General features: G+C 42.6%; 1 protein-coding gene across 5 annotated transcripts in view; it reads left to right on the top strand.

Moving 5' to 3' along the window:
* The window catches only part of LOC307030394 (uncharacterized protein), a 48221-nt gene that overhangs the window by 12389 nt on the left and 12721 nt on the right, over positions 1-23111 (top strand). For 2 of the 5 annotated variants that reach the window (XM_079666764.1, XM_079666765.1), the window contains exon 1: positions 9314-9534. The exons of 2 other annotated variants lie outside the window; for them this stretch is intronic. The gene's annotated coding sequence lies outside the window, so the exon portion shown is untranslated. Of the gene's footprint in view, positions 1-9313; positions 9535-22242; positions 22381-23111 lie in introns of those variants that run through there. One more of the 5 variants, XM_079666766.1, reaches the window with a different exon arrangement.

Raw genomic sequence — 23111 nt, 5'->3', positions numbered from 1 at the left:
ACCGAGACCCGTGGTCATCAGGCTCCACAGAGTCCATCAGAAAGATAAGTTCATCCCTGAGGATAGAGCTAAGAGAGGCAAGCTGCAGTACCGTGGGACCCCCATTGCAATCTACGAGGATTATCCTTCTGAGATAGTGGAGCAGGGAATACCAAGAGGTGATGTCTGAACTTTACCAACGGGGCTTCAAGCCCGCACTAGTTTTCCCTGCGAGGCTTAACATCACACTGAAGGATGGGGCCAGGAAGAGACTTTCCTCAGTTTCTGAGGCCAAGGACTTTATTGCAGCTAACCGATCTGGTGTCGGCTCTCATGCCTTCTCCTCCGCCTGACTGCTGCGGTTTGGTAACGTTAGCCCAGTTTACTAGCCTTACTGGCTACCTAAGTAACTTGTCTGACCTATTAGTTCACATGGGTTCTAATTATGCCGTTAACACGCAGACAGACATGTGTGTTTTTCCACCGCTAGACTTCTTATATTTTCCTTATTTTTTTTGTTCCTTGCCGTTAAGAATGCCTGTTGATAGGTCACACGACATGTTATCCGCAGAGTATCGCTTTTGCCTCTAGAGGGAGCCACAGCTCCATTGATGTGGAGCTGTTGCACTAGCTTATTTTCTTGTCCACCTGTGCCTTTACCATTCAGAGATTTCTTTTGCACTTTATTTTATTTCCTATTATGTCTCATTTAGGGTATCTGTATGGATAAAATACATTGTATTTACTTGTTGGACCGGCTGCTCATGCTGATTTTTACTGCACTACATTGTATGTGTTTCTCTTCTCTGTTCTCTGTGGTTTGGTATTGGCATAGATTTATCTGCATAATATTTGACAATTTCCTATTCACTTGTCATACTCCAATGTAACGGAAAAACAACTAAAGAAAAACTAAATAGTAATAATAAAATGTCTCCACTGATCTGTGTTGTAAATCTGCTTTATGTCTGATTCCAATCGCTTTTTAAAGTCAAAATCAGCAAATTTGCCGAGCTCCGCTACAACTACGGGTAGCGATGAGAAGTGAGGCAGGGACGAGCTCTGCCTCTCGTAAACCCACAGTAACTTGCTGGAGCGCGGGCACTAATTTAACGCGGGCACTTATTTTGTGAGCGCGCTCAAGCCAGTTACTGTGGGGTGAGGTGAGGCACAGATGAGCTCTGCCTCACCTCAGAATGTGTCACCCCACAGAAACTGGCTGGAAAGCGGGCACTAAGCTCATGCCTGTTACCTGTTGGTAAGAAGTAGAAAGTTCAGGTATTTGTGTTCAACATGTAAGAAGTAGAAAGTTCAGGTATTTGAGTTCAACATGTAAGAAGTAGAAAGTACAGGTATTTGAGTTCAACATGTAAGAAGTAGAAAGTACAGGTATTTGAGTTCAACATGTAAGAAGTAGAAAGTACAGGTATTTGAGTTCAACATGTGAGAAGTAGAAAGTACAGGTATTTGAGTTCAACATGTAAGAAGTAGAAAGTACAGGTATTTGAGTTCAACATGTAAGAAGTAGAAAGTTCAGGTATTTGAGTTCAACATGTGAGAAGTAGAAAGTACAGGTATTTGAGTTCAACATGTAAGAAGTAGAAAGTACAGGTATTTGAGTTCAACATGTAAGAAGTAGAAAGTTCAGGTATTTGAGTTCAACATGTAAGAAGTAGAAAGTACAGGTATTTGAGTTCAACATGTAAGAAGTAGAAAGTTCAGGTATTTGAGTTCAACATGTAAGAAGTAGAAAGTTCAGGTATTTGAGTTCAACATGTGAGAAGTAGAAAGTACAGGTATTTGAGTTCAACATGTAAGAAGTAGAAAGTACAGGTATTTGAGTTCAACATGTAAGAAGTAGAAAGTTCAGGTATTTGTGTTCAACATGTAAGAAGTAGAAAGTTCAGGTATTTGAGTTCAACATGTAAGAAGTAGAAAGTTCAGGTATTTGTGTTCAACATGTAAGAAGTAGAAAGTACAGGTATTTGTGTTCAACATGTAAGAAGTAGAAAGTTCAGGTATTTGAGTTCAACATGTAAGAAGTAGAAAGTACAGGTACATGTATATATCCGTACTTAAGATTGAAAGGTGTTTGATTGCCTTGCCTAACCAAAGAAAAGAGTAAGCATAAGAAAACAATCCCCAAAATCAATGCATACTAACATGAAAAAAGAACAAATTGTGTATAAAAAAATAAATAAGAGGACACTTGTTCTTATATTGCTATGCTATGAGGTCAATGAATACTTACTTACTTTTAAGACAAACTGAATCCATCAGATTTATAAGAAGAACATGTGACCAGAGCTGTGCACACAACAGATATTGTACACAAACAAAGATAATCAAATACAGATAACAGAGATCGAGAAGTGTCCTTTAACTGGAACCTGCTGTCTTCCTCACATCAGAAGAACACTGTTCACAACTCACAACGTTTCAGACACATGATAGAGAGGAGCTGGTTTTAATCAATGGGCTTGTTTATATAACTGAAACAACCTAATGAAGCTCATATGTTATCTTTCAGTGGAGAGGCATATAAGAACTATTTAACAGAGGTTGATACGAGGAAGAAATGTGTTTTCTTGTTCAACGTATTCTTGATTATTTATATCACGAATTCATGTTTTATCGCACTTTTTCTCACCTTCTCTCCATTGTTCTTACAGGGTGGTGTCCCCTCTTTAGTGTGTGTGTGTGTGTGTGTGTGTGTGTGTGTGTGTGTGTGTGTGTGTGTGTGTGTGTGTGTGTGTGTGTGTGTGTGTGTGTGTGTGTGTGTGTGTGTGTGTGTGTGTGTGTGTGTGTGTGTGTGTGTGTGTGTGTGTGTGTGTGTGTGTGTGTGTGTGTGGATAGAAAGATTAGCTAAAGAAAAGAAAAGTCCTCAAAGGAACAAGAAACCCTAACAGCCCGTCCACACACAGACGTGAAAAAAATCTTTCAAAGCTTCGCCCATTCACTTGAATGGGGTGACGTAGAAGATTTTTATTCTTCGCCGAACTGCATTGTGGGGAGCATGGCTTTGCAAGCATCATGAGCATCAAAAGTTGAGCAATGTTCAACTTTTGATGCTCCCGATGCTTTCGAAGCTGGCATCAGCCAATCAAATCCCGTTTATGCAAATCCCGCCAGTGCAAGCGCAGCCAATCAAACCGCGTGCAAGCTGGGAGAGCCAGACCGCAGTTCATTTCCTCATATTCCAAACGAGATATTACGGTAGCAAATCACCCGGTTCTTTACGACCAGAACTATTTACCGGGATACAAACCGGAGGAACCAGGCATGGAGGGAGGTGGCAGAGACAGTGGGTGAAACTGGTAGGTTTTCGCCTGTTTGGGGAGTTTATATCCAGTTTACTTCGTTTTAACATTGCTTTTGCTTTGTATGTCGGGGGCGGGAGATTTATGTGATTGGTTGTTGGTCGCGTTGCTCGCAAAAAATCGCCAAGCTTCAGACACGCCCAGCATCAAGATTTGTTTTCATGCCTGTGTGTGGACGGGCCAAAACTCTACTTTAATACATTTTTTGTCTCTTTATTATTATTTAAATTACATTTTGGTCTGTATTTAACTCTTTTTTAGTCTTAATTTTGTATTTTTTTACGTTATTTCTGCATTTCCTGCTAGTCGCTTTGGGTTTATTAGCGTCTGTTAGTAGCAGTATCTATTTGAGTCATTGTATTTGTCTTGTTTTCGAGTCAGTTTGAGCTATGTTTCATCGATTTGTATGCTTTTATTTGTCTGTCCATAGCCCTTGTGTGCCTTTTATCTATTCTTATGTGTAGCTTTTATCTATTATTGTAATATTATATTTTATTATAATGTTATGTGGCTGTGAAGCACTTCGGTAAACCCTCTGTTTTTCATATGTGCTATATAAATAAAGTGGATTGGATTGAATTGTTGTGTCTCGTTTCAGTCATTCATCTCTTTGTAGTTGTTTTTCAGTCTTTAATTTACTTGATTATATTTATAAAAATGTACTTTACTTCACTTTATTTCATTTTAATATATTATATTGTATTTTATTAAATATATTCTGATAAGTATTCTGATCCCGATTCTGATTATAAGTAGGCCTACAGAAAACTACCACAAACCACTTTGATGCATCCTCTTAGACTAGCAGACTACTTAAGCGATCCAATGTACACACAAATACCTATGATATAAAAACGATGTATGACATTAGAAAAGTGGCATTTAGAAACTCTAACAGCCCCTTGAATACTCAGAAAACGTATACAATTCAGCTCGTACAGGATCTTCATCACCCTGACAAGCCTTTAGGCATCTGAACCGACACGCAGACAACCCCCCTTTGACACATGTGAGTGGATTCTTCAGGAGAGTTTGCTCAGCTAAGTAGCCTCTAAGTGTGTGTTAGCATGATTATGTTCACGTGTAAACCACGACCTCCAGGCCATTCATCATGTCAATACTGAGCCTTTCATTCAGGGGGGGGGGGGGGGGGGGGGGGGCTAGGGGGGCAGACGATGACTCAATCCCCACATCGTTTCCCATAATGACCCGAACATGTGGAGCTTTCAAATCTAGCTTGTACTGTTTGCTCTGCGGGGCACGGCTGACATATTGTAGAAATAACTCGTTAAGGGGCGAACCTGAGACCTGGGGGGGGGGGGGGGGATTAATCTGCAGAAAGGGGATGGCTATGGGCTGGAGATGATGTATTGCTTTAACATATATATGTGAAGTCTCTTCTGATCGGATTAAAGGGTTTAATATGGTGTGTGTGGTACAGGAAAATCTGTCATTTACTGAGAAGGAATTTAAAGCATTTATCTCTGGAGAGAGTATTATAGGGTCTTAAATTGAAAACGCCACCTTTCCAATGTTATAAATAATTTTCCTAGCATAGTTTTATGTGCGTTTATTGGATCGCTTGAACAATCTGCTGGTAAAAGAAAGACCTGAGAGGCGGCTTGTAAATGATGGTATTCTTGAAAGGAATTTCTCTGACTTGATATGAAAGCAAAAATGTACTTGAAGACATCTTGAAATGTTGCATTGTAAAGCCCTCTAACGAAAATGTTTCTTCATGGATTTTGGAAGATATTTAAGAAAATTGACTTTATATGAAAGCAAAAACGTTTAAATTGTCACACGTTGACCCTGGCAGAGCCACAAAGGATCCAGATCCAGAAACAAACTACATTAAATAAATGCAAACGTACAAATCTCATCTGAAAACGAAAGTGAATACTGTGTGGGTTTTTCTTGAGTAGGAGGTAAACAACTCTGATTGTTGTGTTTACAAACCACAGCCAACAAATCCCACTCAAACTGCCTGTAACTTCTCTCTTTGCCGTAAAAGTGCCCACGTTGGGAGTGTTTACAGGAAGCAAAAAGCACATGACCACATGATTACTGAAGGTCAGAGAACATCTGGGTGTCTAGAGCGCTTCTAGCAAGATAAGAAAGAGGGTATCATTTAAGCAATAGCTCACGACAGGCCGTGGTATTATGCTCATTATATCACAGCTAAGGGGCGTGGTTCGGCCCAACGGTATACTGTTTTTCTCAGTCGCGGAGGGATACTGACTTGTTGTGAAAAGTAATTTACAATTCTACCCGTGGTATACGCTCAGTATATCACGGCTAAGAACCAATCAGATTGCTTGATTTGACTTGTCCGTTTTATAATATATTATATATGTTGAGTTTCTGAATAGCTTACAAACTGATCTTAGATGCATTTTGATTTGCCTGTAATGCCAGTACTGACACATGTTGAGTTCTTTAAGTTTGTGTAACATAACGTCAATTTAACTATACTCCTGCATTACTCCATGTCTTGGGCCTTTGCCAGACTATTCGCACATGACACAACATCTGCTCCTAAAGAGTGTTTATGGGGCGTTAACTATGCTAATACTAAACAATCGGAAACACAACTCCAGTTTATGATAAAGGGGGCCTTTTAGTCGCTCACATTCATTTGATTTCTTTTATTTGGGAATTTCTTCATTTTGGTCAATATTTTTTTTTTTTATCAACTTTATTCAAGTCAACTTTTTTTAGTCGTCAACAATTTATTTGTCATCAGACTGTGCTCCGGTCCCAGCTGTGTGTGCGCCACTTTTTAGTGTCCCCTGGTCTCCCAGCTGTGTGCGTCACTCTTTAGTGTCCCCTGGTATCCTAGCCGTGTGCGTCATTCTTTAGTGTCCCCTGATCTCCCAGCTGTGTGCCTAACTTTTTAGTGTCCCCTGGACTCCCAGCTGTGTGCGTCACTTTTTAGTGTCCCCTAGTCTCCCAGCTGTGTGCGTCACTCTTTAGTGTCCCCTGGTCTCCTAGCTGTGTGTGTCACTCTTTAGTGTGCCCTGGTCTCCCAGCTGTGTGCGTCACTCTTTAATATCTCCTGGTCTCCCAGCTGTGTGCGTCACTCTTTAGTGTCCCCTGGTCTCCCAGCTGTGTGCATCACTCTTTAATATCCCCTGGTCTCCCAGCTGTGTGCGTCACTCTTTAGTGATCCCTGGTCTCCCAGCTGTGTGTGTCACTCTTTAGTGTCCCCTGGTCTCCCAGCTGTGTGCGTCACTCTTTAATGTCCCCTGGTCTCCCAGCTGTGTGTGTCACTCTTTAGTGTCCCCTGGTCTCCCAGCTGTGTGTGTCACTCTTTAGTGTCCCCTGGTCTTCCAGCTGTGTGCGTCACTTTTTAGTGATCCCCGGTCTCCCAGCTGTGTGCGTCACTTTTTAGTGTCCCCTGGTCTTCCAGCTGTGTGCGTCACTCTTTAGTGTCCCCTGGTCTCCCAGCTGTGTGCGTCATTCTTTAGTGTCCCCTGATCTCCCAACTGTGTGCCTCACTTTTTAGTGTCCCCTGGTCTCCCAGCTGTGTGTGTCACTCTTTAGTGTCCCCTGGTCTCCCAGCTCTGTGCGTCACTCTTTAATATCCCCTGGTCTCCCAGCTGTGTGCGTCACTCATTAGTGTCCCCTGGTCTCCCAGCTGTGTGCGTCACTCTTTAGTGTCCCCTGGTCTCCCAGCCGTGTGCTTCACTCTTTAATATCCCCTGGTCTCCCAGCTGTGTGTGTCACTCTTTAGTGTCCCCTGGTCTCCCAGCTGTGTGCGTCACTCTTTAATATCCCCTGGTCTCCCAGCTGTGTGTGTCACTCTTTAGTGTCCCCTGGTCTCCCAGCTGTGTGCGTCACTCTTTAGTGTCCCCTGGTCTTCGTTGTGTTTTGAGCTTCTTGCAGCGTTTTGTATTTGCAGCTTTTAGTAAACGCTGCGCATGTCTCCTCAAGTTGATGAATGTTCTCTAAATGCTGCAGGTGTTGTCAAGTTGCTGAAGATGTTTCTTCATGTGTTCACGAACATTTGTGTTTATATATTTGTTTCTGAAGGTGTAGCACATTTCTCCTATTTGTAGGGTTGGCCATTAGCGCCTTTGCACCTGTCGACCACCATACACTTGTTTTATGTTTTAAATTAAAGAGAAATGTAAGAGATTTTAGCTGCATGAGGATTTCCTTCTATCAAAATTGCAGATGCGTGTGTGTGTGTGTGTGTGTGTGTGTGTTTGTGTGTGTGTACTCATGCATCCTGTAAAAGTGTGTGTGTGACAGGTTATCTTCTCACCGACTCGTCAGCGGGTTGATGAGACAGAAGGAGGGTTCAAAGGTTGAGGGGCAAGGTCAAAGGTCATTGTGTTTATGAATGCATCCCATAGACTGAACGTGCTGCGTCAACAGAACATCATCAGGGTCAGGATGTTGCTGTGGACCGAGAGACCGGGGCTCACATTTAAAAAAGCATGGTCTGAGAGGCGATGTAGATATATTTCAAAACTGAAGTCTCTTTAGCTTTAAGAGATACCTCCAAATTATAGAAATATGTCCCCTCTATGTCCTTATGTGTCTGTTAATGTGTCTAATGGAGTGGTGCAGGAATGAGTCCTAAAACCAGGAAGTGAGTCAGCATTTTACCACTTCCTGTTCCCTCGTCTCAGAGTCAACGGGTTTTTTGAACATGTTTTTGGAAACTAGCTGGAAATAAGGTCTGTGGTTGAGACACATTGAAGAGACGGATCACTTTTTGTTCTACTACATTAAATACATCAGCAGTGATGATGGTGATTTCTGAAGAGTTGACGTGTCTGAAAAACGATGGTCCAGTTAAGCCCCATGCCCCGGTACCGATGGCAAAACGCAGAATCTTGCAAGAAACAGCGTCTGGGGGCTTCTTAACATTTAACAAACTATGAATGTGTCATACCCACTTAACAGGAAGAAACTCAGCTTTCAGACAATATTACTCACGCTAGAGATACCTTATTTCGTATCGGATCTGCACAAACAAGATATCAGCTAGCAAGCTGAGATTCAACAGATTCTAGAAGTATTAGTATCATCACTGAGCGACCAACGTTCGAAGCAAACCCAGACAACACACAATGTAGCTTTACGGGACCAAAATCGAAAATAAGTCATACCGTTGGTGTTTTCTGATCAAAAGTTGTGTTCAATGGCATTAAAACGATAAAACACTGCTGAAGGTTAATCCATAGGTTAATCCAATGTGTCTGTGTCCCTTTGAAATTACTACTGATAATCCATCTTCATATTTATGTCAATAACGGAGATTTCATATTAGCTACCAGAGTGTATGACAGCTTCCGGTTGTGGGCATTCTGGCTACGCATCACTCATTCACCAATGGGTAATGTTTAGATGAATTTTAGGAACTTCCCCTCGATTCTATTGGCTCTAGCGGTTCAAAAGAGATGTCAATCATCAACATGGACCGATGGGTTCCAGACATATGGAAAATGCACCTAAATGACCCCAGAAGTGGGGTTTTTTGTGCTAAACCTCTCTAAAAAGGTCAAATGTCACTTGTTTTGCATCAATCTTGATACAGGGTACTTATTATTTGTTATAGTTTGGACTCCTAAAGCTTTTAGTCTCCGATCCCATCATTCAAGGCTGGTTTTCACTATAAGTAATGTTTTTTTTTTGGACGGACATTATAATTAAAAAATGTTTACTATGTTCAATCTGAATTTACTTTAAAAAAAGAAAAAAAATTCGATATTGATTCTGACTCTTCATCATCCAACTTACAGGTTTATCATTGCTTTGAGAAAAAAAGATTATTAATTTACCCCTTTTAGAAGGGAAGTTATGCTAATTTGTTCTGGGAATGTCATTTTCGAGCCTGAGACGTGAAGAACTGGCTCGGGGCTTAACAGGTTACCAAGTGGCTGAATAGGACTACAGAAGTTGTGGAGGGCGTTGTCATTACACCTAACACGTAAACACTCCTCTAAGTTTGTTTGCCCTGTTCTGCTTTAAAGAATGTCCCTGCCTCCTGCAAACTGTTTTAACAAACGCTTCAACTCGTACCTTTTAGAATCTGTGTGTTTGAATATGGATCTTAAGTAGGCGTGACGCTGAAGTTGTGCTTCTGTACTCGGCTGTAGTTCCTTTATAGCAGGGGTGCCCAACCTTTTTTAAACCAAGAGCTACTTTTAAAGTTGCCAGTCTGCCGAGATCTACCAGTCCAAATAGAGAGGCGTAGCCATTACTGACAGCCAACTACCAGGTAAATACACACTTCTACTTGTATAAAACTGACCTTTGTACGATTACTACTTCATAAAACACTGCAGATCCTTTATCTTACCTCTTTCTAATCTACACACATACAAGTATTTAACTGAAGCTACACAACAGTGTTGTTGATACAGAGTTGGAGTTTATTCACACGTCGCATACTACAGTGTGTAATGTAAAGAAACATTGAACAGTGCTGCCAAATATGACACAGGAAAAAAAGAAAAGACTCTGAACCCTTTCTTTGCCATTATTTAAAAATAGTGTTGCTACAAAAGTATAAATTAGGCTTACTAATAAGACAACTCAGATCTGAAGCTACACAGGAATCTGCTGCCAAAGTGCAATAAAAAAGACTAAATTAAAAGAATCAAACCCTTTTTTTGTTGCATTTTAGTAGAGTATAAACAGAAATGCCTTTAAAATAGGATGCAAGCAACACTAGTTTCTTAACCTGGTTGATAATAGGCTATAATCAATTTAAACAGAACAGATCTTAATGTTTGCATTCTTATACCATTTTGTACAATAATTATAATGAATAAGTTCAAACAAACTAAAACTTACAGCTGATTAATAACGGTATCTAACTTGAGTTTTTATTATATCAAAAACCTGCTGAAATGCTACTGTTATTTTTTACTGTCCCCAAAAAGCGCGTCGGCAGCCTCCATGCTTCTTTCACAACTTCGCCGTCTTTGAAAGACTTCATGTGTTTCGCAAGAACGTGACTGACACGATAAGATGCTATGGTAGCAGCCTTGCTCTTGTTGTTGGGCCTGGTGAAAATGGACTGCTGTGCATTTAGCTGTCCTTTCAGGCCCCTCCCCTTTTGGGAGCGTAGGGCAGAATTAGGAGGGAATTCCGTCTCGGAGCGTTTGTACTGTTTGGAAATGCCGCTCCTTCGATAAAGCCACGCTCGCCTTGCAGATGAGACTGATGGACTTTGAATTGGAATAGATAACAAAATAATCATCCTCCCACTCGGAGTGAAAATTATATATGTTGGGCTTTTTTGCTTCTTATCCGTGGGTCGACCAGGTCGCGAGGTAGATTTATGATTAGAAAATTATAAAAGTAGGGTAGACAGGTGGAGATTATCCGCTGAACAAAACGTGCATTTATCAAACAGGTTTGTTTTCCACAGATCTTTTTTTTTACAATATTCCAAAATCCTATGGAGAAATCCTGTTGCTTTTTGTCGAGTGAACCAGCAGCTTACCTCAGGGTCGGCCTACACAAATACGTCATCCCTGCACCGCTCTATTGACTTTTGGGGTCAAAATAGAGCAAGATAAAGTGCCGAGGTGTGTCCACATCCTCTCCACATTAGAGATGTAGCACGCTGCCAGTCATCCACACACCACTGATGGTTTATGGGACTTGGGACATGTGATAATGATCAGGAGCGTTTGAGCTCTGGATCTGGAGATGTGAGGGAAGTTTAAAGACGTTTTACACTCACAAGGAAAGCCTTTGAACACAACATGTGAGACGCAGATGGGTCGTGTCGGATGTCAGGCTTTGAATTTTTTAACAGAGAAAAGGGTGGCGCAGGAAAGCCAAAAATGTTCTTTTTGAAACAAGGATTCCTGATGTTTGCTTTAAGACTCAGAGCTGTGCCCAGTTTACAGACTAGAACCATTCAGAACATACTGTAAACTAGGGTGACCATATTTTGATTTCCAAAAAAGAGGACATGCTGCCCCCAGCCTCGAGATACTTAATGATACTCAACGTTTACTCAAAGATGCCTTATTGTTTTAAAGTATGCCTCCTCTGTATGGATATACAACTATTATTTATATTATTTTACTGTATATAACACAATAATATCTCTCTATAACCAAAGACACACCAAACCAAGGTTACTCAACAATCAACATGCTTTATTATACCTAAAATTATCTCTGACAAATCTCAAATGCACAAGAATAACTTAAACATCAATCTGTAACAAAATAATAGCTCTCTTTTCAAGTCTTACTAGACAAAAATAAATAACAAAATATATGAAATAGTAGAAAATAGAAAATCCAGCTTTAACAAATAATCTCTTTGTATCTTGTCAATGTAAACAATAAAACAGTAACCTCACAAAGATACTAATGTAATTATTTTAAAAGTGCACTATGCAGTTTTGGATTTCACATTTGCATAATTTCCATTAGTGAACATAACCTAACATAACATTTGATTACCTAAATCAAACCAAACACATTTTGAGGCACCATGAACCAAATATAAGCCTACTTTAAATGTTTGTAAACACAATTCCAGGCCCTGTCATTGTAAACAACCACAGTGAAACGACAACTTTTCACATATTTCTAGCTTCAAACAGTTTTCTAGGGTCCCAATTTAAAATGAAAAGTTTAAAGTTTCTCTCCCACGGCTACATCGCTTTCTCTCTCTGCATAGCTGCATACTTCAATCTTCTTCATCCTGCTTTTCTTCTTCATCCTCCTTGTCTGCCCATCGATATTTTGCTGTGGAGCTGATCTTTCCCAGCAGGTTTCGGTTGCTCAACAAATAAGCATGAAAGTCTTTGCAAGACATGTCTTTCAAATTGTATTGCACAAAATGGAATCCCCTTCAGTGACTCAACAGACAGCTGGTTCCTCTCCTTGGTCCACTGGCTCTGCGTCAGTGAGAAAACCCTCTCAACATTTGCATTGTGAGAGGAAAGTGCAAAGACAAACTGTGCAATCTTCAGTAGTTCTGAGTAACATGCAATGCTTTTGGCCTTCTCAAAATATTTGGTCCACTTCTGGTGCACCTGCATTCCACTGAACTCCTCATCACGGTTGCACCTTTCTGTGAATCTCTTCAGATTGGTGACCTGGTCAAAACACTTGACATCACCAATTACCACCCCCTTCTCTCCTAGGAACTTGATGCAGGCCTCTACATCATTCCACTCTGGTGGCTCACTCAGATCCATCCACGTGAATGTGGAGAACTCTTCCATGGGAGTCATCCACTTCTCCAGATACTCCAGACATGTACTGTACAGGCCTTGCACATCAGCACAGAACTGCTCATATTCCTTACCAAGTCCATCACTACGCTTTTGTGCCAGTAGTCCCTTAACTTTAAGGGACATGAAGTTGTTGCTCTTGCGTTCAAGAAGAATGGTGTGGATGCTGTTCATTATTTTCTTTACCTCCATAATGGAGTTCTTCTCCTTTTCCATGTCTTGAATGTGGGTGTGGAACGCAGACATGAGTGAGTGCATGTGCCAGAGGTAGATCTCACTGAATTCGTTTACAAAAAACTTCTTGATCACTGTGGGTGGTTTTTGCTGAGACAGAAAGAATGTCTTTAAGGCTGGAAACATCTGTATCATCCTCTCCATGCCTGGGAACAATGACAGCCACCTTGTCTTGCTGTGAGAAAGCATCCTTCTGTATTCAATGTCAACAAAATCACAGTACTCCTTCAGGCTCTCAGTGCGCAGAGTGTAAATGTGGAAGAACTGGTAGATTTTTAACATGATATTCTCAAGGTCAATATCTATTGTGTCTGCCCCATGATGAACACAATTATTCAATATGTGTGCTGGGCAACCCACACCGATCACAGTGGTCTTCAGCAGCAACCTCTTCAAATTTGCAAACACATTCTTTCCCCCTTCATCACGTCGGATTCCTCCAAAGTTTGTGTTGCAATTGTCGCCAGTAAATGCAATGCGTTTTTCCGACAAATTGTTTTTTGCCAATGTTTCAATGAGATATTGTGCAATGGTTTCTGCTGTCTCATTTGGTGTGTCTTTAAACTCGATTAATTTTGTTTGCATGCCACCCCTCTTCCAGTCAAAGTACTGGATTATGATTGGGAATATTTTCACTGCTCCGTGGTTACTCCCGTCTGTAGAAACACCACAGTACTGGATTTCTTTAAGTGCTTCATGTGCGACATCAATCGAGTGGGGCGCTATAACACCATTGACAATGGCTTCGGTTTTAGTGCGCGCACTACTGAATTTTTTGGCAGTGTCAGAGTCTGGAAATGCTTTTTTTAGCAAGGCACTTGTGCAATCCATAGATCTGTAGCTGTTGTGATGTTTCACAGTGTGAAATGCAAACGCACCCTCCGCTGCATTTACAGCATCCTCTGTTTTGCCTGGTCTAACAAAGAAGTCTGTCAACTTTGCCGACAAACTCTCACCTTGCACAGCTTTCCTATGTTTGTCTGTGTCCATGTGCGCTTTAAGATCGCCTGCACCTTTATTGGGGACACACACGTATGTGCAAGCTTTGCACACGGTGCACTCCGCCTCCCATTTGTTCCGACCGGGCCGGTACATTTGGAATTTCTTCTGCAATTCATCTGTAAAAGTACATTTGCGCTTTGGCATTGTGAATGTGAGCGGCGTTCCGCTCTGTCCCCTTCCTCTGTTTGTGTGTCAGCGTAGTTGTAGAGCCGCCCACAAAGCTTCAGACTCAGGGATTACGTCACACACGCAACAGAGTACCGTAGTATTCTGTGCAATGCGCCAGTCAATTTAAGTACATGCAAACGGTCCGCGAAACCCGGACATTTTCATGAATTTATAAACCCCCCCCGGACGACCCGGACAGGGCGTGAAAAGAGGACATGTCCGGGCAAAAGAGGACGTTTGGTCACCCTACTGTAAACACATTTTAACAGCGTCATATTAAAATCACAGCTTAAAATATATGAAAAGCAAATATGACATGTGCTGATGGAAGTTAAAACTAATTCAGAATTAGTATACAGTCAAGGTACAAGAAAAAAAAATCTGTTATCCTATGAAATATCCAATAAAATCACTTTTAAGATCTTTAATCTTAAAGCCCCGGACACACCAAGCCGATTTTGGCCGACGATGGATGCCCTACTCAGATTGGTGTGTCCCGCACCGTTGTGTCTTTTCGGCCGTGCTGACACCTTTTTGGCCATAAAGCAGTCGGCCAAAGGCTGTCGGTCAAATAAATCACTCTGATTGGCTGTTCAGCTATAGTGAATCAGTGCATGAGAAGCGAAACGGAAGTGAGGGACCCAAACAAACGATTAAGAAGCCAAATCTGAGATTTCATTTAACTCCAGCTCTGGACTCAGGTTGGGGAAAGCCCCGTGAGCTTCTGGCTGTAGAGGGAAAATGGAACACACTATTTGTTGTTTGTTTACATCACGCAGTCTGTTCTTCTTCTCTCGGTTATCACGCAGTCTGTCTTCCGGTTGTTGCCTCTTTTGAATGACGAATACACACTACCGCCGCCTGCTGGTAAGGAGAGTTATTGCAACTCACGCAGTGCGTACGTGCTTCTTGGCCGTCGGCTGAAGTCTTTGCGAAGACGGCCAAGACGCAGAGACGTGAGGCGACACAACAGTCGGGGGTCCGTCTGTGTGAGTTCTTTGGTGTCAGTTTGGTGTGTCCCTACCTTTAATATAGCAAAATAACTGCAAACTTTATTATGAAAACGTTTTAAGATGTACAAAAAGGCCAAAAAAGTCTTCAGGTAAGGTATTTCATGTTATGTTCAGGGGCTAAAATAATATTAAAATACAACATACTATAAATAAATATAAAGATCACAATACAGTGTTCTATAACCACAATCACAAAGACCATAATATATGATTGGTTAATTGAACGAATGACAGTCAATGTAAGAATAACGGTGGTTAACGTAGGTTTCTGTAAGTGAAATATATCTACACTTTGATTGAAATGTTGACGAGAAACTGAAGAATTTTTCCATGAAGTGCAAACAGTATTTGTTTAGAGATCTTCCTGGAGTCATCACTTCAGCATCTGCTCTTTTCATTTCTTCCAGCTGTAGGAAGTAGATCTGTCGTATCATTTAGCTTTCAGTGCTCCATAGCAGTGTCCACCAAATACTGTTTTTATATAAAGAAATCCATATCAGGATAATGTCAGCTGCTAAAGAGAAACGGATCATATTTAACTATCATGCCTTGCAAAATGCTGAGGATAAGATATCACGTTATAAACTTCAGAAAAACAATAAATATTTAATCGTTATCGTCTGTATGTTAAAGGTGGGGTAGGTAATTTTGGAGAAACCAGCTCGAGTGCGCTAGAATTTGAAACTACACAACCGGAAAAACTCTGCCACTTCCTTCCAGAGCCCCCTCCTCCAACACACACAAACGTGCACATGACCAATGAGGGCACGAGATCAGTTTGTGCACAGATGGAAGGCTGACAGGCAGGTAGGCCATACAGTTACTTTAGCCGGGCCGGCTAAGATGATTGGTCGCGCTTTTTACAGCGCCACGGCTTCCACAGATGAAATGTTTTTATTTATTTTTTGTGAAAGCACTTCAGATATTCATTGCTATTGGGATGTTAAGGGCATTCCATGGAATATAACAACAAGTGTATCTCGAGCCGGTTTCTCAAACGTACCTACCCCACCTTTAAGGTCAATGGGTCAGTCTCAGTTACACATGTGAACACCACATGCAGCACATGTCTTAAACACATCTCAAACCTCTGTTTTAACTCATGCGTGTGAATCTGGACTGAAGCTTTACTGCTGTGTCTGAACGAGAGGTCTGTAATAAAGGGCCGTGCGGACGGGAGTAAAATACATGTTTCAGCTTCAGTCCTGAGAGTGATTTGCACTGAAGTGAAGTGTGTGTAGTGGAGATTCTGTATGAAGAGAATATAATGACAGAGTGGATCTTGGTAAACTCTGTAGACTGTAAGAAGGACGCATGAAGCAACCAGTGCTCTGTTTACACTTCAGGGGGGAAGTAGTGGCGTACAAATACTTAAGCACATTTTTCTGGTATCAGTACTTTACTTCAGGACTTTTTACTTTGACTTCTTACATTTTGAACACAAATACCTGTACTTTCTACTTCTTACATGTTGAACACAAATACCTGTACTTTCTACTTCTCACATGTTGAACTCAAATACCTGTACTTTCTACTTCTTACATGTTGAACACAAATACCTGTACTTTCTACTTCTTACATGTTGAACACAAATACCTGTACTTTCTACTTCTTACATGTTGAACACAAATACCTGTACTTTCTACTTCTTACATGTTGAACACAAATACCTGTACTTTCTACTTCTTACATTTTGAACACAAGTACCTGTACTTTCTACTTCTTACATTTTGAACACAAGTACCTGTACTTTCTACTTCTCACATGTTGAACTCAAATACCTGTACTTTCTACTTCTTACATGTTGAACCCAAATACCTGTACTTTCTACTTCTTACATGTTGAACACAAATACCTGTACTTTCTACTTCTTACACTTTGAACACAAATACCTGTACTTTCTACTTCTTACATGTTGAACTCAAATACCTGTACTTTCTACTTCTTACATGTTGAACACAAATACCTGTACTTTCTACTTCTTACATGTTGAACACAAATACCTGAACATTCTACTTCTTACATTTTACAAACAGGCTGGTTCCTTTAGTTTTAATCTGTGTATGGTGGCGTGTATCACGATCTGTCTCTGTTGTGTTTTGTCATGTCTAGATCTGTCTTTGGTTTCCTTTTTTATTTTTGAAAAGTGTTCACCCCCTGTCTTGCCTGTCTGTGTGTTCCCTCCTGTTCCCTCCTACCTGATTACCTGATTACCTGATTGTGTTCACCTTGTGCCCCTGTGTTTTCTCCTCCCTCCTCACCTGTGTCTTGTTTGTGTGATTAGTCTTGTGTGCATTTAAATTCTGTTTTTTCTGTCTATTTTACTTTGTTGCCTGGCCTAGTTCCGAAACAAAAGTATTTTGGATTCCAAACAATATTCTGCATTTGGTTCCTATATACGCCTCACGGTCCAGTTGTGACAGCTTGATCATTATTATTTAGAGTCATTGCGTGCCTATTGATTTGAACAGGATCCGTGTATCCATCATTTCCTGGTCTTCTCTAAAGAAGAGGGACCAATGGAAACGTTGTCATGTTGCCGTTGTTCACCGTGGAAACATTCATTAGCTAACAATGACATTATTGTTCTATTAATATAAAGGGAGGTCAGGTACTCTTTAAAACAGCTGCTAGTTATGGGTACTTTTTACTGAAGGACATTTCAAAGCCTCTTTACTTTGACTTGAGTAAAGAAGTTTAGTCACTACTTCTACTTTCACCAGAGTATTTTTAAACACGAGTATCTGTACTTCTACTTGAGTAAAGGATGTGTGTACTTTTGCCATCTCTCTCAAGCAGAATAAGGTGTAGCACACAGAGACAGATGCATAATCGCAGGAGCAGGACATCTGTCTCCTTGTTGTTTTTAAAGTAAATGAGCTGAGCATCAGCTTCTGTCCAGCAGCTGTTTGTATCTGCTGACATCAGCAGGAACACAGGATGCTGCAGGCTCCTCTCATCATCCAACACATATCTGTTTAATGAGAGTAACACTACTGGGGAAGCTGCATGTGACTCTGATGTTAAACATGGATGTTTATATATAAAATGAGTAGCATTCATTGTCCTTTTAATAAAACCTAGCAGCCTGTTGATGAGTTGATGTCATGGGTGGATTACTGAAAGGGAGATTGAACACAGACTCACAAAATGACGTTGAAAAAAACGATGTCCCGCATTTGAGTGACAGTCACGCAGAAAGTCGAAACTTGGCTTTTATCCAATGGCTGACGATAGGCCTATCACCATTGCCTGTTTGAGATGTCAATCAATCAATCAATCAAAAGTTAAACCCATTTGGGAAGACTTGTCACCACCCGGCATCCTGGCTTCCTCATTGCCTAGGTTACACGTAGTGCCGGCATAAAATAGAACGAAATAGCAGGATAAACTGTTGGTGGTGTAAAATGGAGCCTGGGAAAAATAAAATGCAGCTACAACAAAGCCTGGCAAGGCAAGGCAAGTTTATTTATATAGCACTTTTCAACACAAGGCAATTCAAAGTGCTTTACAAAAAATGAAAGACATTAAGAAAATGGCATTTAAAATCAGTCATTAAAAAGAAAAGATAATAAAATAAACATTAAAAGAAAAAATACATGGATAAAAGTTACAGTGCAGTCTAAGATATGAATAGTTCAATTAAAAGCAGCGACAAAAAGAAAAGTCTTCAGCCTGGATTTAAAAGTAGTCTTCGTTGCAGCGGACCTGCAGGTTCCTGGGAGTTTGTTCCAGATATTTGGAGCAGAATAACTGAACGCTGCTTCTCCATGTTTAGTTCTGACTCTGGGGACAGAAAGCTGACCAGTCCCTGAAGACCTGAGAGATCTGGATGGTTCATAATTTAGCAGGAGGTCAGAAATGCATTTAGGGCCTAAACCATTCAAAGCTTTATAAACCAGCAGCAGTATTTTTGAAATATATTCTTTGACACACAGGAAGCCAGTGTAAAGACTTCAGAACCTGAGTGATGTGATCCACTTTCTTAGTGTTAGTGAGGACTCGAGCAGCGGCGTTCTGAATTAGCTGCAGCTTTCTAATAGATCTTTTAGTGAGACCTGTGAAGATACCATTGCAGTAGTCTGAGAGGTTCTGACACATCCAGTCATTGATTTGTTCAATGCACTAACTCAGTGTTTGAATTGGAGCATAGTCTCCTGGTGAAATTGTTACGTAAATGTGTGTCATCCGCATAGCTATGTTAACTTATTTTGTTGTTTTTCATTATCTGAGCCAGTGGTAGCATGTAGATGTTAAAGAGAAGAGGCCCCAAGATGGAGCCTTGAGGTACCCCACATGTCATATTTGTCAACTCAGATGTGTATTTACCAATAGAAACAAAGTTTTTTCTGTCCTTTAAGTAGGATTCAAACCAATTTAGAACTGTTGCAGAAAGTCCCACCCAGTTTTCTAGTCGGTCGAGTAATATGTTGTGGTCAACAGTGTCAAACGCAACACTGAGATCTAATAATACTAACACTGAAGTTCTGCCACTGTCTCTGTTTAAATGGATGTCATTGAAGACCTTTACAAGAGCAGTCTCAGTGCTGTGGTTTGGACGAAAGCCTGACTGGAACACATCCAAACAGTTATTTAAATGCAAGAAATTACTCAACTGTTGAAAAACAACTTTTTCAATGATTTTACCTAGAAATGGAAGGTAGCCTACTTATCGTCTGTGAAACCGGTGGAGGGAGATTCCCAGAGTGTTTTGTACCATTTGCCAGAGTTCTTTCTCAATCGCACACAGAGGAGAGTACGATTTAAAGTAACATATTGCCTTGTGAAAATCATAAGAAACGCCTAGCTCTAAAGGAAACATGTCGGTCGATGGACTCATTTACTGTATGTTCAAACTGAAGGAGGATTGCCAAACGGACAATGTAACAGCAGCTGAGTTGACACGTGTAGCCTACCACACTGTACAGCATGCACTCTCAGTCGTACAGTACAGGTTAGCTGACTGTGGGAGTAAGTTAGCCCCGGTCCTTTTTCCTGACTGTAGGTCAGTGGTCAGTTTGTTTTTTGTTATATTGTTCACATAGATAAATCCATTAATCCAATCAATGTCAATGTACCTGCATGCTGTGTGGGCAACCTATATCAAAGCATTGTTATTTATAAGCTACCTTTTAGGGTGACATGGACATTATATCGAAATATTAACATTGCATTTACATGCCCCACACAAACATACTCTCTGTCCCACTTGTGGCTTGTTGGCACCTATTTACAGCAGCTTGGCATCAGTGCTACTGAATCGGAGAACACCGGATCAGTTCCATTAGCTCAGCGTTTCTCAAAGTGTGGGGCGCGCCCCACTGGTGGGGTGCAGAGATGTGATAGGTGGGTCGCGAATGGACATGATGAATGGGAGTTTTCTTTTTTTTTTTTAATACATTTTTTGGACCTAAGGCCGGAATCGAACCTGGGTCCTCGCGGACTGTTACAGCCGGAGACTCGCAACGGCGGTGGACTTTCACAGCACCGGATCCACTGGAGCCTCGCAACGGCGGGTGTTTGCGGCGGCGGGTGCGGTACCGGCGCAGCGGCGCTGTGAAAGTCCACGGCCCACCTATGTCAGAGCCAGCGGCCCACCAAAGGCAGCGGCCCACCGGGAAAAGTCTTGAGTCTTCCGATGGCCAATCCGAGCCGGCTCACACACACACACACAACTGAAACCAAAATCATTTACACCGTTGCAGTCGGGAAGAAAAGCAATGTTGAGCGGCACCTCACCACTTCACAAGGAGTTTAACCGTGACACTTTTCGAAATCCCGTTTGTGTCCCCCCACTTTACAAATAGGCCTATGTTTATTATAATTTTTTAACGCAAGCCGTCATTGCCACGGAGGAGCACACAGCCTCTGAAGCCTCAAAAGTTTAAAAGGGGAGTGATTAGTAAAATATGCAAAAAATAAAAAGAAAGAATGCTATCTAGGTAACATAAGATAAGAATAAACAAGTTTAAATTATTTGTTATTGGTTGTGATCATATTCTAAAGATGTTTGGATTATTGAAAAGTATACAGCTCCCTTTCAGTGTGTTGAGAGCTGTATCCATAAATTCTTTTTTTGCTCAAAGTGCACCAGATTGAGGCATTTCACTTCACATTAAAAAAAAATCTTCCCAGGGGTGTATGCCCCCGGACCCCCCTAGAGGAGGTGAGGTCCACCCCCTAATAAAGCAGGTTAAAATAATTAAATTGCATACATTTTCTTTTAGTAAACATTGAAAACGGGTCCCACAGACCCAAACAGCACAGAAAGGTTAAAGGTAAGCATATAATAATGTTCAAATGTGCTAAATATACACACTGCAAACAAACCAAAAAAATAGTAAAAGTAGCTCTCATCCTAAAAAAGGTTGGAGACCCCTGTTATAGAACGATACATTTGACAATTTTAAGCTTGGCCTACCATTTTATTGGAGCGATGAGGAACAGGTGGGGCTTGAAAAGGCCCACCTGTTCAAAGTGGGGAATGACAGAAAAAGTTTGAGAACCACTGCATTAGCACATAACTAGGGCCAAGAAGGGTGGGTGGAAGGGGTCTGGAGGACGGGTCTCGGGCGGACGGCCCGGGGGAAAGGCAGAGACCAAGGAGGGGGTCTCGGGCGGAAGGCCCAGGGGCAAGGCAGAGACCAAGGAGGGGGTCTCGGGCAGACGGTCCGGGGTTAAGGCAGAGTCCATGGTGGGGGTCTCAGGCGGACGGCCCGGGGGCAAGGCAGAGTCCATGGAGGGACGAAGACCACAACGGGCGAACTCAGGGGGCCGAGCATTAGGGCGAAGGCAGCGTCAGGAAGAGTCAGGGGGCCGGGCCCGAGGACGAAGACCGCGGCTCTCAAGGGGCCGGGCTCGAGGGCGAAGACCGCGGCTCTCAGGTGGCCGGGCTCGAGGGCGAAGACCAGACAGCTCCGGAGGCCGGGCAGGACCCGGTGTCGGCCGAACAGGTACCGGAGTCAGTGGGACAGGCTTCGGCAGGATCCCCCACGGAAGAGGACCAGGAGTTGGCAGGACCCCCGGCAAGACAGGTGATGCCGGAACCTCCAACGGCACAGGACATAGGGTTGGCAGGACCCCCGGCAGGAGAGTAGTCGGCGGGACCCCCAACGGGACAGGACATAGGGTTGGCAGAACCCCCGGCAGGAGAGTAGTCGGCGGGACCTCCAACGGCACAGGACACGGAGTTGGCAGGACCCCCGGCAGAAGAGCAGTCGGCGGGACCTCTAACGGCACAGGACACAGGGTTGGCAGGACCCCCGGCAGAAGAGCAGTCGGTGGGACCCCCAACGGGACAGGACATAGGGTTGGCAGGACCCCCGGCAGGAGAGTAGTCGGCGGGACCTCCAACGGGACAGGACATGGAGTTCACAGGACCCCCGGCAGGAGAGCAGTCGGCGGGACCCCCAGCGGAACCTCCAACGGCACTTGAGTGGTGACTTGAGTAGGGACAAGAGAAGGGACTCGAGTAGGGACTGGAGAGGGGACTTGAGATGGAACTCGAGAGGGAACTTGAGAGGGGACTAGAGAGAGGGCTTGAGAGAGGGCTTGAGAGGGGACTCGAGAGGGATCTCGAGAGGTGATTCGAGAGGTGACTTGAGAGGTGACTTGAGAGTGGACTCGAAGGGGAATCTGAGAGGTGGCTTAAGAGGGAACTCTAGAGGAGTCTCGAGAGGGAACTTGAGAGGTGACTTGAGAGGGAACTCGAGAAGTGCCTTCAAAGGGGACTCGAGAGGGGACTCGAGAGGTGACTCGAGAGGGGACTTGAGAAGAGACTTGAGAGGGGACTCCAGAGGTGACTTGAGAGGGAACTTGAGCAATGTCTTGAAAGGGGACTCGAGAGGTACCTCGAGAGTAGACTTGAGAGGGAACTGGAGAGGAGACTTGAGAGATGACTCGAGAGGGAACTCGAGAGGGGACTCGAGAGGGGACTCGAGAGGGGACTTGAGAGGGGACTCGAGAGGGGACTTGAGAGATGACTTGAGAGGGAACTCGTGAGGGGACTTGAGAAGTGTCTTGAAAGGGGACTCGAGAGGGAACTCGAGAGGAGACTTGAGACGGTCGGTATGCCGACAGGACACGAGGTGCTGGAGTCGGCCGGTACGCCGACAGGACACGGGGAGCTGGCGTCGGCCGGAGAGGCAGCACTGGAGCCAAATCTGAAGT

Source organism: Notothenia rossii (assembly GCF_949606895.1).
Source record: "Notothenia rossii genome assembly, chromosome: 2".
NCBI lineage: Eukaryota > Metazoa > Chordata > Actinopteri > Perciformes > Nototheniidae > Notothenia > Notothenia rossii.
Note: the sequence above shows the minus strand (reverse complement) of the source record. Positions and strands in the feature narration are given on the sequence as shown.